The sequence below is a fragment of the Saccopteryx bilineata genome, chromosome 9, assembly GCF_036850765.1.
Source record: "Saccopteryx bilineata isolate mSacBil1 chromosome 9, mSacBil1_pri_phased_curated, whole genome shotgun sequence".
In the NCBI taxonomy this organism is placed as follows: domain Eukaryota; kingdom Metazoa; phylum Chordata; class Mammalia; order Chiroptera; family Emballonuridae; genus Saccopteryx; species Saccopteryx bilineata.
The window spans coordinates 42,201,565-42,217,239 of NC_089498.1; positions in this window are offsets into that span (position 1 = coordinate 42,201,565).

Sequence of the window (15,675 nt, forward strand, 5' to 3'; positions counted from 1 at the left end):
CACAAATGCTTGCATCTGTCCAATCTTAGCAAACTATAAGCTTAAATGGCAGCATTTGTTGTATGTAAAATTTTTAAAGTTGATTTAAAAAAAGCCATGTCACCTCACCTCTGTGCCCATACTATTGGTATACATGAAGTTGTCAATCAATCTTCCTAGGTTTCAACAAGCCAAGCAGGTATCAGCTTTTGCTGTATCACTCTGCAGAGATTGTGACTGCCCTGGGACAATCCAGGTTACACAAAACGGCAGAAACAGTGGTGGGATTCAGATGGTTTGCACTGGTTCAGCAGAACCGATACCTAATTTTTTGTTGAGTTCGGTAAACCAGTTGTTAAAATGGCACTTATAATCAGGGTCCTCTCTAAGGTGGGCGCCTGGGCAGCTGCCCAATGTGGAAATCACAAATTTACATTTCTTACTCTTTTTTAATGTTCATCTGTATAACAACATATTCTAAGCACCTGTAATAATGTTCATTCTGTCCACAAGTGAAAAAAATTTCAAGTAAGGACATCAATCAAGAAGCAATAAGGTATTCTGGGGAGGCAAGGCTGGTACAATATTTGCAAATCAACCAATTGTGATTCATCACATAAACAAAAGAAAGGATAAAAATCACATGATAATATTAGTAGATGCAGAAAAAGCATTTGATAAAATCCAGCATTCATTTGTGATCAAAAGTCTCAGCAAAGTGGGAATACAGGGAACATACCTCAATATGATAAAGGCCATCTATGATAAACCCACAGCCAACATCATACTCAATGGGCAAAAATTAAAAGCAATCCCCTTAAGATCAGTAACAAGGCAGGGGTGCCCCCTTTCACCACTCTTATTCGACATAATTCTGGAAGTCCTGGCCACAGCAATCAGACAAGAAGAAGAAATAAAAGGCATACAAATTGGAAAAGAAGAAGTAAAACTATCATTATTTGCTGATGATATGATACTGTACATAGAAAACCCTAAAGTCTCAGTCAGAAAACAACTAGACCTAATAAACAAAATTCGGCAAGGTGGCAGGATATAAAATTAATATTCAAAAATCAGTGGCATTTTTATACACCGACAATAAACTGTCTGAAAAAGAAATGAAGGAAACAATCTCCTTCACTATTGCAACAAAAAAATAAGGTACCTAGGAGTAAATTTACCAAGGAGGTTATAGACTTGTACTCGGAAAATTATAAAGCATTGATAAAAGAAATCAAGGAGGATACAACCAAGTGGAAGCATATACCATATTCATGGATAGGAAGAATAAACATCATTAAAGTATCTATATTACACAAAGAAATCTATAAATTCAATGCAATTCCTATTAAAACACCAATGGCATACTTCAAAGATATAGAACAAATATTCCAAAAATTTATATGGAACCAAAAAAGAACACAAATAACCTCAGCAATCTTGAAAAAGAAGAATAAAGTGGGAGGTATCACAATCCCTGATATCAAGTTATACTGCAAGGCTATTGTATTCAAAACAGCTTGGTACTGGCATAAGGACAGGCATATAGATCAATGGAATAGAACAGAAAACCCAGAGATAAACCCACACCTTTTTTTTTTTTTACAGGGACAGAGAGAGTCAGAGAGAGGGATAGATAGGGACAGACAGACAGGAACAGAGAGAGATGAGAAGCATCAATCATCAGTTTTTTGTTGTGACACCTTAGTTGTTCATTGATTGCTTTCTCATATGTCCCTTGACCGTGGGCCTTCAGCAGACTGAGTAACCCCTTGCTCGAACCAGGGACCTTGGGTCCAAGCTGGTGAGCTTTTTTTTTTTTTTTTTTGGTCAAGCCAGATGAGCCCACACTCAAGCTGGCGACCTCAGGGTCTCAAACCTGGGTCCTCGGCATCCCAGTCTGTTGCTCTATCCACTGCGCCACTGCCTGGTCAGGCAACCCCACACCTTTATGGCCAATTGATATTTGACAAAGGAGGTAAGAGCATACAATGGAGTAAAGACAGTTTCTTTAACAAATGGTGTTGGGAAAATTGAACAGCTACCCGCAAAAAAATGAAACTAGACCACCAACTTAAACCATACACAAAAATAAACTCAAAATGGATAAAAGACTTAAATGTAAGTTGTAAAACCATAAACATCTTGGAAGAAAACATAGGAAATAAACTCTCCGACATTTCTTGTAGCAATATCTTTGCTGATTTATCTCCACGGGCAAGTGAAATAAAGGACAGGATGAACAAATGGGACTATATCAAGCTAAAAAGCTTTTGCACAGCTAAAGACAATATGAACAAAATAAAAAGACAAACCACACAATGGGAGAACGTCCTCGCCAATCCGTCTGATAAGGAGTTAATAACAAAAATTTATAAAAAACTTGTAAAACTCAACACCAGGAAGGTAAACAATCCAATTAAAAAATGGGGAAAAGTACTGAACAGACACTTCTCCAAAGAGGACATACAGATGGCCAATAGGCATATTAAAAAATGTTCAACATCACTAATCATCAGAGAAATGCAAATTAAAACCACAATGAGATACCTGTCAGAATGGCGCTCATTAACAAAACAACACACAGTAAGTGTTGGCGGAGAAAAGGGAACCCTCCTGCACTGCTGGTGGGAATGCAGACTGGTGCACCCACTGTGGAGAAATGTATGGGGTTTCCTCAAAAAATTAAAAATGGAACTGCCTTATGATCTAGTTATCCCACTCTTAGGAATATATCCTAAGAACACCAAATCACTGACTCAAAAGAAGACGTGCACCCCTATGTTTATTGCAGCATTGTTTACAATAGCCAAGATCTGGAAACAGCCCAAGTGTCTGTCAGGGGACGAGTGTATTAAAAAGCAGTGGTACATATACACAATGGAATTCTACGTGGCCGTGAAAAAAGAAAATCTTACCTTTTGCGACAGTATGGATGGACTGCTGAGTGAAATAAGCCAGGCAGAGAAAGACAAATATCATGTGATCTCACTTATATGTGAAATCTAATGAACAAAGTGAACTGAGGAACGGAATAGAGGCAGAGGCGGGGTTACAGGGAGCAGAGGGACAGCTGTCAGAGGGAAGGGGAATAAGGGGATGGAATCAGAGAAGGGAAAGGGATTCGTGAAATTATATATACATAACACAGAGATATAGATAACAGGACAGCAAATCTTAGAGGGAAGGAGGGAGGGTGTTGAGGGAAGGGAGGCAAAGGGGGTTATTAAGGGGGACACGGGGGTGGGGGGTGAAGGAGTTATATTCAGTGGGACACTTGAATCCATGTAAACACAATAAAATAAAATTCATAAAAAATTAAATTAAAAAAAGAAGCAATATGGAAATATTTTATATAATAGTTTTATTGTTTTTTGTCAGGTATTATTTAATATTTTTTATTAATATTTTAAAACTCTTATAACAATCTAGTTTTGTGTACCTCTTTTATTGTTCTTATTTAAGTATTAAATGCATGGAATAATAAACTACCTTTCAGTATATTGATTTTTAAATTTAAAATGGTCATTAGGGCAGAGAACTGGTTGTTAAATTATTTGAATCCCACCACTGGGCAGAAACGTAGCACAAACAGATGGTAAATGGCCATCAGCTTTTATCGTGGTGCTGGAGATCCGCAGGAAGTAAAGATTATGGCCAACTGGAGAGTGCACGGTTCATCTCAGTTGAACTCCTGGGAGATCTATGGGCTCAATGCTGCCATATTGTCTAATTTTTCCAGTTGAAAGTCCAGCTGTTATTGCTGTATTGAAAACTTATATTCTGACAACCAATTCAAAATGTTTAAGTATTGCGTGTGCTGTGAGCAAAGCAGGCCTGTGGGTTGTGGACTGGCTCACAGGCTTCCAGTTTGTGGCCTCCGTAGCCCCAGAGGCTGAGGAGGGTTCAGATGTAGGGGATGGGTAGGGTAGGAGGCAAGAGGAAGTGTCATTTTGCCATAAGCGCAGCTCACAGGTACCTTTGACCAGATGTAATGGCAAACAGCTGCAGAGATCTGACGACTTTAGAAAATCATTCTTATCAACCTCTTGTTCTCATTTAGAAGTCCTTGCCCATGCCAGCAGCCCTTCTCTGAGAGCCATTACACTCATTACAAGGCAGGTCTCTGCAAGACGCAGCCAGGAAGAGAAGAGCTTCTAGTACTCCCAATTCTACGTCTCCTGTCTCTACCTTGGCTCCTCCTCCTGCCCCTGTGTTCTGGAGGCACTGTTTTGGAAGGCCCTCCCCTTGTGTTCTTGTTCTGCATTCTCTCCCCAGATGTTTCAGTAGATTATGGTAGTTTTGATCATTGATGACTCCCAAATATCTATCTCCAGCTCCAGACTCTGTGTACCTAATTGTGTACAGGGACCTCTCACATTCACAAGTTCAAACAGAACTCTTTATTTCCCCCCAAATGTGACCCCACTTCCCAGCCTAGTCCACTTCTGAAATGGCAACATCATCTACTTCTCTGCCCAAGTCAAAAACTTAGGCATCCTTTTAAGAAAAGATTTCATTTCTTTTTATTGTTGAAATAATCAACATAAAAAGCTAAACTTTTCAGCTGTGCACTTTTTTATATATACAGTTCTGTGAATTTTGACACACATAGATTCCTGTAACCGCCGCCACGATCAAGATAAAGAGTGGCTATTATCACATCTGCCCCTCACCCTTAACCACTGACAACCACAGATCCTCTATCCCAACAGTTTTGTCTTTAAAAAATGTTACAGAAATAGAATCATACTGTCTTTAACTTTTTGAGATTGGCTCCTTTCACTCAGCATAATGTCTTTGAGACTCACCCTGGTTATTGTGTCATATTTTCTTTCCCTTTTTTGCTGAGTAGTTTGTTCCACTGTATGACTGGACCATAATTTTCTTATCCATACACCCAATGCAGGACATTTGGGTTGTTTCAGTTTAGGACAGTTATGAATAGAGTTGCTCTAACCCTTTATGTACAGGTTTTTGTATAGGCATAAGTTTCCCTTCTCTAGGTCAAATATCCAAGAAAGGGATGGCAGAGTCATGTAGTAGTTATATGTTTAACTCTTAAAGATACCTTCTATCTGTTTTCCAGAGTGGTTGTACCATTCTGCATTCCTTCAGCAATATGCAAGAGTTTCTATTGCTCCACATCCTCATCAGCACTTGGTGTTGTTAGTATTTTGATTCTAACCTCTGATAGCTGTATAGTGGTCAGGAAGCCATTTTTGATGCCTTCTCCTTTGTTACCCATATCCAATCCACCATCAGGTTCTATTTCTTCTATCTCCAGATTATATCTGATATAAAGCTGTTTCTCTCCTACTCCATGGCAACCATTATCTCTCACCTGAACCACTGCAAAAGCTTCTAACCTGGTTTTTCCTTTTTGTCTTCATCCTTATCAGTTCACCCCACAGCCAGAGGGAACTTTGAAGAACATAAACTGGGTAATGTTATTGTCCTGAATAAAACCTTTAAATGGCTTTCCATTCTGATCGTTCTTCATGGCCTATCAGGCTCTGTGCCCTCTGGCTCTGCCTCTCTGTCCAAGATCCTCTGGGGCCATTCCACCTTCACTGACATCACCACTGGCCTGGCCTCGAGCAAGCCAAGGTCTCAATCTCCTATACACTGTTCCTCCACACTTTGCCTGCTGGGCTTACCCCTTTCTATCTACTTTTCAATGTCACTCTTTTTAAAACAAATATATATATATGTGTATATATATATATATACACACACACACACACACACATTATGTGTTTTTTTTAAAAGTGACATCTATATACATAATGTTTTAAAATATATGTTTAAAAAAGTGACATCTATATATATAATCTTTATATGTATTTACTTTTTAAATAATTATTTTATTTTTAAATTATAATTGACATACAATATTATATTACCTTCAGATGTACCACATAGTGATTAGACATTTACATAACTTACGAAGTGATCACTCTATCCAGTGTCACTTTTTAATGAGGCTACTAGGGAGTCACCTCCTACTCTGGGGATGTCAGCCTTCTGTTCTAGTCAGGCCTTTAAGTGATTGGAAGAAGCCAACTCACATTATGGAAGGAAATCTACTTTACTAGAAGTCTATTCAAATGTAAATCTCATCCAAAACATCTTCACAGAAACATCTAAAATAATGTTATCATATATAGGTACACTGTGGTCCAGTCAAGTTGGCACATAAAATTAACCATGCACTCAGTACTATTTCAACTTTAATTTCTAAGATAAGAAGAGAGGTAGAAAATATTTGCATTTTATATATAGTCATTTATGTTTCTTTTTCTTTTATTTAGAAATTAAATTTAACAGAGTGACATTAATCAATAAGGTACGTAGGTTTCAGGTAAACATGGCTTTTGAATTGTTGATTGCATTTTGTATCCATCACTCAAAGTCATTTTCCATCCTGGTATATTTGTCCCTCTTTACTCCCTTTTCCCGGAAACCTCCCTCTAGTAACCACTTCACTTTTTTTTTTTTTTTTTTTTTGTATTTTTCTGAATTCAGAAGCAGGCAGGCAGTCAGACAGACTCCTGCATGCGCCTGACTGGGATCCACCCAGTATGTCTACCAGAGAGCAATGCTCTGCCCATCTGGGGCGTTGCTCCATTGCGGCTGGAGCCATTCCAGCACCTGAGGCGGAGGCCATGGAGCTGTCCTCAGTGCCCCCGCCAACTTTGCTCCAATAGAGCCTTAGCTGTGGGAGGGAAAGAGAGAGACAGAGAGGAGGGAGTGGAGGAGGGGTGGAGAAGCAGATGGGTGCTTCTCCTGTGTGCCCTGACCAGGAACCAAACCCGGGACTTCCACATGCAGGGCCGACGCTCTACCGCTGAGCCAACTGGCCAGAGCTGGTAACCACTTCACTTTTATCTATGTCTATGAGTCTCAGTTTTATAGCCCACCTATGTGTGAAATCATATAGTTCTTAGTTTTTTCTAATTTACTTATTTCACTTAGTATTATGTTCTCAAGTTTCATCCATGTTGTCATATGTCATCATTCCTATGGCTGAGTGGTATTCCATTGTATATATGGTATGTACCACATCTTCTTTATCCAGTCCTCCATCAAGGGACACTTTGTTTGTTTCCATGTCTTGGCCACTGTGAATAATGCTGTGATGAACATGGGGGTGCATACCAATGTTTTCAAGTTTTTTGGTTTCTTTACTTTTTTTATTTAATTAATTGTATTTACATAGATTCTAGGGTCACCCCAAATGCCTCCCCCCTATTCCACTCAACATCTCCCTTGCCCCCCTCCCTACAGTGCCCTCCCTCCTTCCCTTCAGGTTTATCCCATCCTATCATCCCCTTTCCCTCTGTCCTCTTTTCCTCTGGTCCCTTTGATCCCTCCTCTGTCTCAATTCCGTTTCTTAGTTCTCATTATTCTTCGGATTCCTCAAATGAGTGAGGTCATATGATATTTTTCTTTCTCTGCCTGGCTTATTTCACTCAACATAATAGAAACAGCCCAGTGTCCATCAGTGGACGAGTGGATTAAAAAGCTGTGATACACACACACACACACACACACACACACACACACACACACACACACACACAATGGAATACTATGGGGCTATGAAAAGAAGGAAATATTACCTTTTGCAACAATATGGAGGGACCTGGAAACTATTATGTTTTCGAGTTTTTTGTTTCAATACCCGGTCAAGGGATTGCTGGGTAACATAGTAGCTCTATTCTTAGTTTTTTGAGGAACTGCCATACTGTCTTTCATAATGGCTGTATCAGTTTACATTCACCAATAGTAAAAAAGGGTTCTTTTTTCTCTACAACCTCTCCTGCACTTGTTATTACCTGTCTTGTTGATAATAGCCAGTCTAGCATGTGTGAAGTGATATCTCATGATAGTTTTGATTTGCATTTCTCTAATAGCTAATGAAGATGAGCATTTTTTGTATATCTATTTGTTGTTTGTATGTCTTCATGAGAGAAGTATCTGTTTAGATCTTTTTCCCATTTTAAATTGTATTGTTTGTTTGTTGTTGAGCTTCATGAGTTCCGTATATATTTTAGATATTAACCCCTTGACAGAGTTGTTGTTTGTGAATATTAACTCCCCGTGGGTTGAATGCCTTTTTGTTTTGCTGTTGGCTTTTTATTTTCTGTGCAAAAGCTTTTTGGTTTAATATAGTCCTCACTCACTTATTTTTGCCTTTAGTTCCCTTGCCTTTATAATCAAATTCATAGAATATTCTTGATGGCAAAAGTTCATAAATTTAGTACTTATGTTTTCTTCTATGTAATTTATTGTTTCAGGTCTTATATTTAGGTCTTTGATCCATTTTAAATTAATTTTTGTGTATGGGGACAAATTGTAGTCAAGTTTTATTCTTTTGTGTATGGCTTTCTAATTTTCCCAGCACCATTTATTGAAAAGTCTTTCTTTTCTCCATTGTCTGTTTTTAGCTCCTTTGTCAAAGATTATTTCTCCATATATATGTGGTTTTATTTCTGGGCTCTTGATTCTGCTCCATTGGTCTCTATGTCTGTTTTTCTGCCAATACCATGCTGTTTTGATTATCACGGCTCTGTACTATAATTTGAAGTCATATAATGCGATACCTCTGGATTCATTCTTTTTTTTTTCATGATTACTTTAGCTATTTGGAGTTACTTATGGTTCCATACAAATTTAGTGATTTTTTTTTTTTTTTAGTGAAAGAGAGAGAAGGGAAGGCAGAGAGATAGAGACATCAACAAGTAGTTGTGACACTTTTTAGTTGTTGATTGATGGCTTCTCATATGTGCCTTTACTGAGGAGCTCCAGCTGTGCCAGTGACCCTTGCTCAAGTCAGCAACTTTGGGCTCAAGTCAGAGACCATGGGATCATGTCGATGATTCCACGCTCAAGCCAATGACCCCACACTCAAGCTGGTGAGCCTGAGCTCAAGTCAGATGAGCCTGCACTCAAGCCAGCGACCTTGGGGTTTCAAAGATGAGACGTTAGCATCAAGGGCAATGCTCTCTCCACTGAGACATCACCAGTCAGGCAAAATCTGGTGATTTTTTTTGTTCTATTTCTTTAAAAAAATGACATTGCAATTTCAATGGGGATTGCATTAAATGTATATATTGCTTCAGGTAATATGGCCATTTTAACTATGTTGAGTCTTCTGATCCATGAACATAGAATATTTTTCCCTTCATTGTATCTTTTTCAATTTCTTCTAATAATGCTTTGTAATTTTCTGTATAAAGGTCCTGTACATCCTTTAAGTTTATTCCTGGGTATTTAATTTTTTTGTTGTTGTTGCAATTGTAAAAGGAAATTTTTTCAATTCATTTTCTGAAGTTTCATCATTGGCATGTAAGAAAATAGTAGACTTCCTTAAGAATGTCCATGCACATTGGAAAAGAATGTATAATCTAATGTTCTGGGATATGTTTCTTCTTATACTTTGCCTCTTTCTTATGTGGTTTTCAGTTCTTTGAATACCAATACATAAACTCTTTATCAGTTATATATGTAGAAAAATAGTGGTCTTTTGCTTTGTTAATATTTTTTTCATAAAATTCTACTTTTATAGTCTCAAAATTGTTTATTTGATGACTTCTACATTTATGTCATGCTAGAAAAAAAAGCCTTCTCATTTATACAGCTTAAAAATAATCTTATATAATACCTATGCAACTTCTATAGTTTTAAAAATATATTTGATTTTTAATACAGTACATCTGGATTTTACTATTATTATTATTATTTGTGACAGAGACAAAGGGAGAGTAACAGAGAGACACAGATAGGGACAGACAGGCAGGAAGGAAGAGAGATGAGAAGCATCAGTTCTTCATTGTGGCACCTTAGTTGTTCATTGATTGCTTTCTCATATGTGCCTTGACAGGGGGTCTACAGCAGAGCAAGTGACCCCTTGCTCAAGCCAGCGACCTGGGGTTCAAGCCAGCAACCTTGGGCTTCAAGCCAGCAAACTTTGGGCTAAAACCAGCAACCTTTGGGCTAAAGCCAGCAGCCATGGGGTCATGTCTATGATCTCATGGTCAAGCCAGCAACCCTGCACTCAAAGCAGATGAGGCCACGCTCAGGTTGGCGACCTTGGGGTTTTGAACCTTGGTCCTCTGTGTCCCAGTCCAATGCTCTATTTACTTTGCCACTACCTGGTCAGGCTTACTTTTATTATTTAATTGCAACTTTATCAAATGGAGAGGCGACTATCTTAACATCATTTATTGAATAGTCCATCCTTTCCCACATTGATTAAAATGAACTTGGATCATTTAATTAGAAAGAATCCCTGAAATATAATCTATGACAACAAGATATCATCATTTTACCCTCTTATTAGTAAAAACATTGAAGAATCAACATACCCAGTGTTGAGAAGTTGCATAGAAATTGTACTTTCATGCCCAGTTTGTGGGAGTGTAAATTACTGAACATTTTCAAGAAAGTAAAATGGAAATATCTATCAAAAACTTTAAAGAACATCTCTGTGACCCAGCAATTGTATTGATTACATATGTAAAAATTCTTCTAACACAAGCAGATGATAGATAGATAGATGAATAAGTAGATAGATAGATAGATAGATAGATAGATAGATAGATAGATAGATATTCACTGAAGCATTGTTTATTATAGCAAGAGAACTGGAAACTATAAAAATTGACCCTAAATGGTTGCATAAATTACAAGATGGTCTTAAAATAAAATACCATGTAGCTATTAGAAAGAATACAGTAAAGCCTGACTGGTGGTGATGCAGTAGATAGAACATCAGCCTGGCATGCTGAAGTCTCTTGTTCAAAACCTTGAGGTCACTTACTGGAGCACGGGTTTGTCAGTTTGAGTGTGGGGTCATTGGCTTGAGCATAAGATTATCAACATGATCCTAAGGTCCCTGGTTAGAGCCCAAGGTCATTGACTTGAGCAAGGGGTCACTGGCTCAGCTTGAGTGGTCAAGGCATATATGAGAAGCAATCAATGGACAACTAAAATAAAACAACTACGAGTTGATGCTTCTCATCTTTTTCCTTTGTCTCTCTCCCCTTTCCTCTCTCTCTTCTCTCTAAAACCAGTAATAAAAAAAAGAATACAGTAGAAATGGTAGAAATGAAAATTAGTACAACCATTATAGAAGAAAGTATGGTGGTTCCTCAAAAAATTAATAATAGAACTACCATATGGTCCAGCAATCCTTCTATTGGGTATCTACCCCCAAAACTCTAAAATATTGGTACGTAAAGACACATGAATCCCTTTGTTCATTGCAGCATTATTCACAGTGGCCAAGACATGGAAACAACCAAAGTGTCCCTCAATAGAGGATTGGATAAGGAAGATGTGGTACAATGGAATACTACTCAGCCATAAGAAATGATGACATAGTGACATTTATGACATGCATGAAGCTTGAGAACATTATACTGAGTGAAATAAGTAAATCAGAAAAGGCAAAGAACTGTATGATTTCACATATAGGTGGGATATAAAACTGAGACTCATGGACATAGATAAAAGTGAAATGGCTATCGGGGAAGGGAGATGTGGGTAAGGGAGATATGAGGGTGGGGTGAGGGGAAGGGTACAGAGAGGAACAAATATATGGTGGTGAAAAATGATTTGACTTTGGGTGATGGGTATACAACATAATCAGCAGTTCAAATGCTATAGAAACGTTTCCTGAAAACTATGTACACTTATTGATCAATATTACCCTGTTAAATTTGATTTTCTAAATAAAAATTTTAAAAAATGAAATGGTAGAAATGTATATTCTGACAAAAAGATCACCCTGGTGAAAAAATAAGTTTCAAAACAATAGATATACTATTATTCCATTTATGCATTTAAAAAAACTATACCTTGATATGTATATGTGCATATATGGGTATAGACATAATAGAGATTGTCTCTGGGAAGGGAGAAGTGTCAGTGAGAAGTAAAGTGGCATTTCACAGTTTACTTTGGTATTGTTGTATACACAGTTTTTATATATATTAGAAAACCAATAATGAAAGAAGATTCACAACCTTGATTCTGACCAAGCTAGAACAGAGGACACGGAAATTCAGATTGCATCGGAGGGATGCTCTGAAGTTAGCTGGGATAATGAGGATAAATCAAGCCTCTAAGTGTCCACCTTTCCAACCTCAGGCATTGAAAACAGGAGAGGTGTTTTCTCAAAGAAAAATGAGGGTGGTGTGGTTGGGATATGGGGGAATGTGAAAAGGACACCCATCAGGAAATGCCCACCAGGGCAGGTCCACAGGAGATGACTGGCTTTATTACTCCCCCACCCCATGCAGAGCCAATACATGCCTTCGGACACTGCCATTTCTCTTGTTGATCTAAGATTAAATATGTCCCCTAAAGGGTGACTATCAGGATAATCACATCCAGACAAAGCCCTGTCTGGTCTCCTGTGAGCCAGTCACATGGAGTCATCAGCAATGAGGTCAAACATGATCGGGTTTCTGGCATTGCTCTATCAGTGTCTCCTCAGACGGGTTTTCAGACCCCAAAAAGCAAGCTTGGAATTTTCCCCAAATTAGAGGGCTCCTGTGGACCCTTGAGACACATAACAACAGCTTTTGAGGCACAGTGTCATACCCTTTGGGGATGATCCTCCTACTGTTAACAACCAGAAAGAGAAATTTTAAAATGCTAACTTGGGGTGGGGTGGGGTGGGGCGGGGGGAATGGCACAGAGCCAAGGCTGTCCCTGTAGCACCACGAGTCTGGCTCACGAGCTTTCCTGAGCGAGGGAGAAGAGGTGAAGTTGTAGCTGGTGCACTAGGGATTGCTCAGAACCTGCCTCCCTCAAGGCTGGCGTCACAATGGGAGCGTCATTCCTCCTGCATAGTGCAGCTGACACAGGCGGAGACCGTCGCACTGACCAGTGAGGCTCTCTGACTGACAAGCACAGCGGCAGAGCTGATGGAGTGCTTTGTAATTTGGCAAAGATTTCGCTTGTAGATGATCTCTTTAACTTGTAAAATAATCTTGAGGGGTTGGCATCATTCCGCTGTCTTTACAGATGACAGAGCTGAGGATAACATCTGTCAAATGAATACAGGGTATGAAATGGGGACCTTTACTGTTTTAGTTTCAGCCAAGAACAATTGACAGATACCAAGCACTGCCACTGCCTGACCTAATGGGAGGTGTTAGATCATCCATGAAAACTCTGGAAAGTAGTCCTGTCAGCACTCATTCAAGACTCCCCTTAGGCCAAATACAAGGAGCCAGAAAGTGGAAGAGGCCGATTTGAAGACTGTTTTGGAAAGCTGTGAGTGCACTGTGTTCTGATGCCAGTGGGAGGATGAGGAGAACTTTCCACTCACAGAGAAGATGCACAATAGCAGGACTCCAAGATATCAGCTGGGAGGGCTTGACATGACCCTAAAGCAGGGGTCCCCAAACTATGGCCCGCCCGCGGGCCGCATGAGGCCCCCTGAGGCCATTTATCCGGTTTCCGCCACACCTCCGGAGGGGGCACCTCTTTCATTGGTGGTCAGTAAGAGGAGCACATTGACCATCTCATTAGCCAAAAGCAGGCCCATAGTTTCCATTGAAATACTGGTCAGTTTGTTGATTTAAATTTACTTGTTCTTTATTTTTAAATATTGTATTTGTTCCTGTTTTGTTTTTTTACTTTAAAATAGGTTATGTGCAGTGTGCATAGGGATTTGTTCATAGTTTTTTTATAGTCTGGCCCTCCAACAGTCTGAGGGACAGTGAACTGGCCCCCTGAGTAAAAAGTTTGGGGACCCCTGCCCTAAAGTTTAGAGAGCACGGGGCAGCTGCCAGATGATTGCTGGGAGAAATCAGAATGTGACTTGCTGGGCTTGGCAGAGCAAAATCAGAGAAGTCTACACTGGGAGTAAGTTCCGGTCTAAGGTGCAACGGAACAAAGGTGCTTGGCTCTCTTGGACCAAATAAGGGCCCTTTTCTGAAGAGCCAGCCTGGAGTTATTTTATAAACGACACCACCCAAGGGTGAGCCTAGATGAACAATGCAATGCAACAGACGGAATACCCAGGGGCTGAGAGTAGGTCACACGTGGCCAAGCAAAGGAGGCGCTCCGTATCCAAGGGAGACACACAGAAAGATGCCGGCTGGGAAGTCCAAGAACCTGCAAAAGGTCCTCATGGGATAATGAGCCGGCACCAGATGTCTGTGCCAACCAGAGGGCTTCAGGTCATGACTGTGCCAGGCTAGGGAGATATTTGCCAGCTCTACTCCTACTCTCTGCCCATAGGGCGGGACCTAACAGGAGAGGAGAGGGGAGCTGGAGCCAAGAAAGAGCAGTCCCAGCGGCCAGCTGTCCCTTGCAGGCTGTGAGCCCAAGGCATTGCCGAGCTGCAAGGGAGAAGTGCTACTGGAGTAGAATTGGGAATTCTGATATAACACTGGCCTGGAACTGTGTGATTATTAAAGCGAGCTGGACATTTTAGTATCTCAGAGTGCCTGAAGAAGCCATGCACCCACGGGGCCGTGGAAGCTGCAGAAACGAGGGGTGTAGGGGAAGAATAAAGTCAGGGTTTACTTGAATCTTGTCAAGTCCAGCTCATTCAATAGCATGATTACATTCGATTCTAGGAGACCTCAGGATGCAGTCATTTGCCTCTTTGTCTTCTAGCATCTGCATGACATCCAGGGCAGCTCTTGACTCTTGAATGCCCAGGCGTAGAGGAGCTGCTGCCAGAGAGTGGATCAGCACACGGCAGTACTGGGACATTTGCCCACTCCAGGGCCCAGCACAGTGCCAGCCCGGAGAGCATCTGGCTCAGATCTCACAAGTATTCTTTGGACATGATCAGATGAAGCATACAGTCACAGAAATACCTTGACTGGACCCAATTTCAAACCTGTACTTTATGCTGGCTTTATACTTCAGTGAATTCTGTCAAAGATGAGAAAATAAAATCCTAAAACTATTTTAAGATTGTTTAAAAATTCATTTTAGAGAGGAGAGAGAGAGAGAGAAAGAGGAGAGAGAAAGAAGGGGAGGAGGAGCAGAAAACATCGACTCCCATATGTGCCTTGACCGGGCAAGTGCAGGGTTTCGAACTGGTGACTTCAGTGTTCCAGATTGCTACTTTATCCACTGTGCCACCACAGGCCAAGCTATTTTAAGAATAGTACAGTTACTTAATATCATGTTAAGAATGCTGCTTTGCTGTTAAATCCAATTTTGACATTCATTACTTTCTCTCTGTCTCCCTCTCTTTCTCTCTCCTTTCCTTCCTTTCTTCCTTCCTTACTTCCTTCTTTTCTTTCTTTTATTAAGTGAGAGGAGAGGAGACAGAGGAACAGACTCTCGCATGCACCCCAAGATCCACCTGCAAGCCCCCTATGGGGTGATGCTCTGCCCATTTGGAGCCACTGCTCCATTGCTTGGCAACTGAGCTATTTTTAGCACCTGACATGGAGGCCACAAAGCCATCCTCAGCACCTGGGGCCAACTCACTGGAACCAATCAAGCCATGGCTGTGGGAGAGGGAGAGAGAGAGAGAAGGGGGAAGGGGAGGGTTAGAGAAACAAATGGTCACTTTTCCTGTGTGCCCTCACTGGGAATCGACCTTAGGACATCCACATGCTAGGCCAATGTCCTACCACTGAGCCAACCAGCCAAGACCCACTTTTTTTTGAGGAATCTCAAGAAATGGAAGTGGTCTGGTCTGTCCTG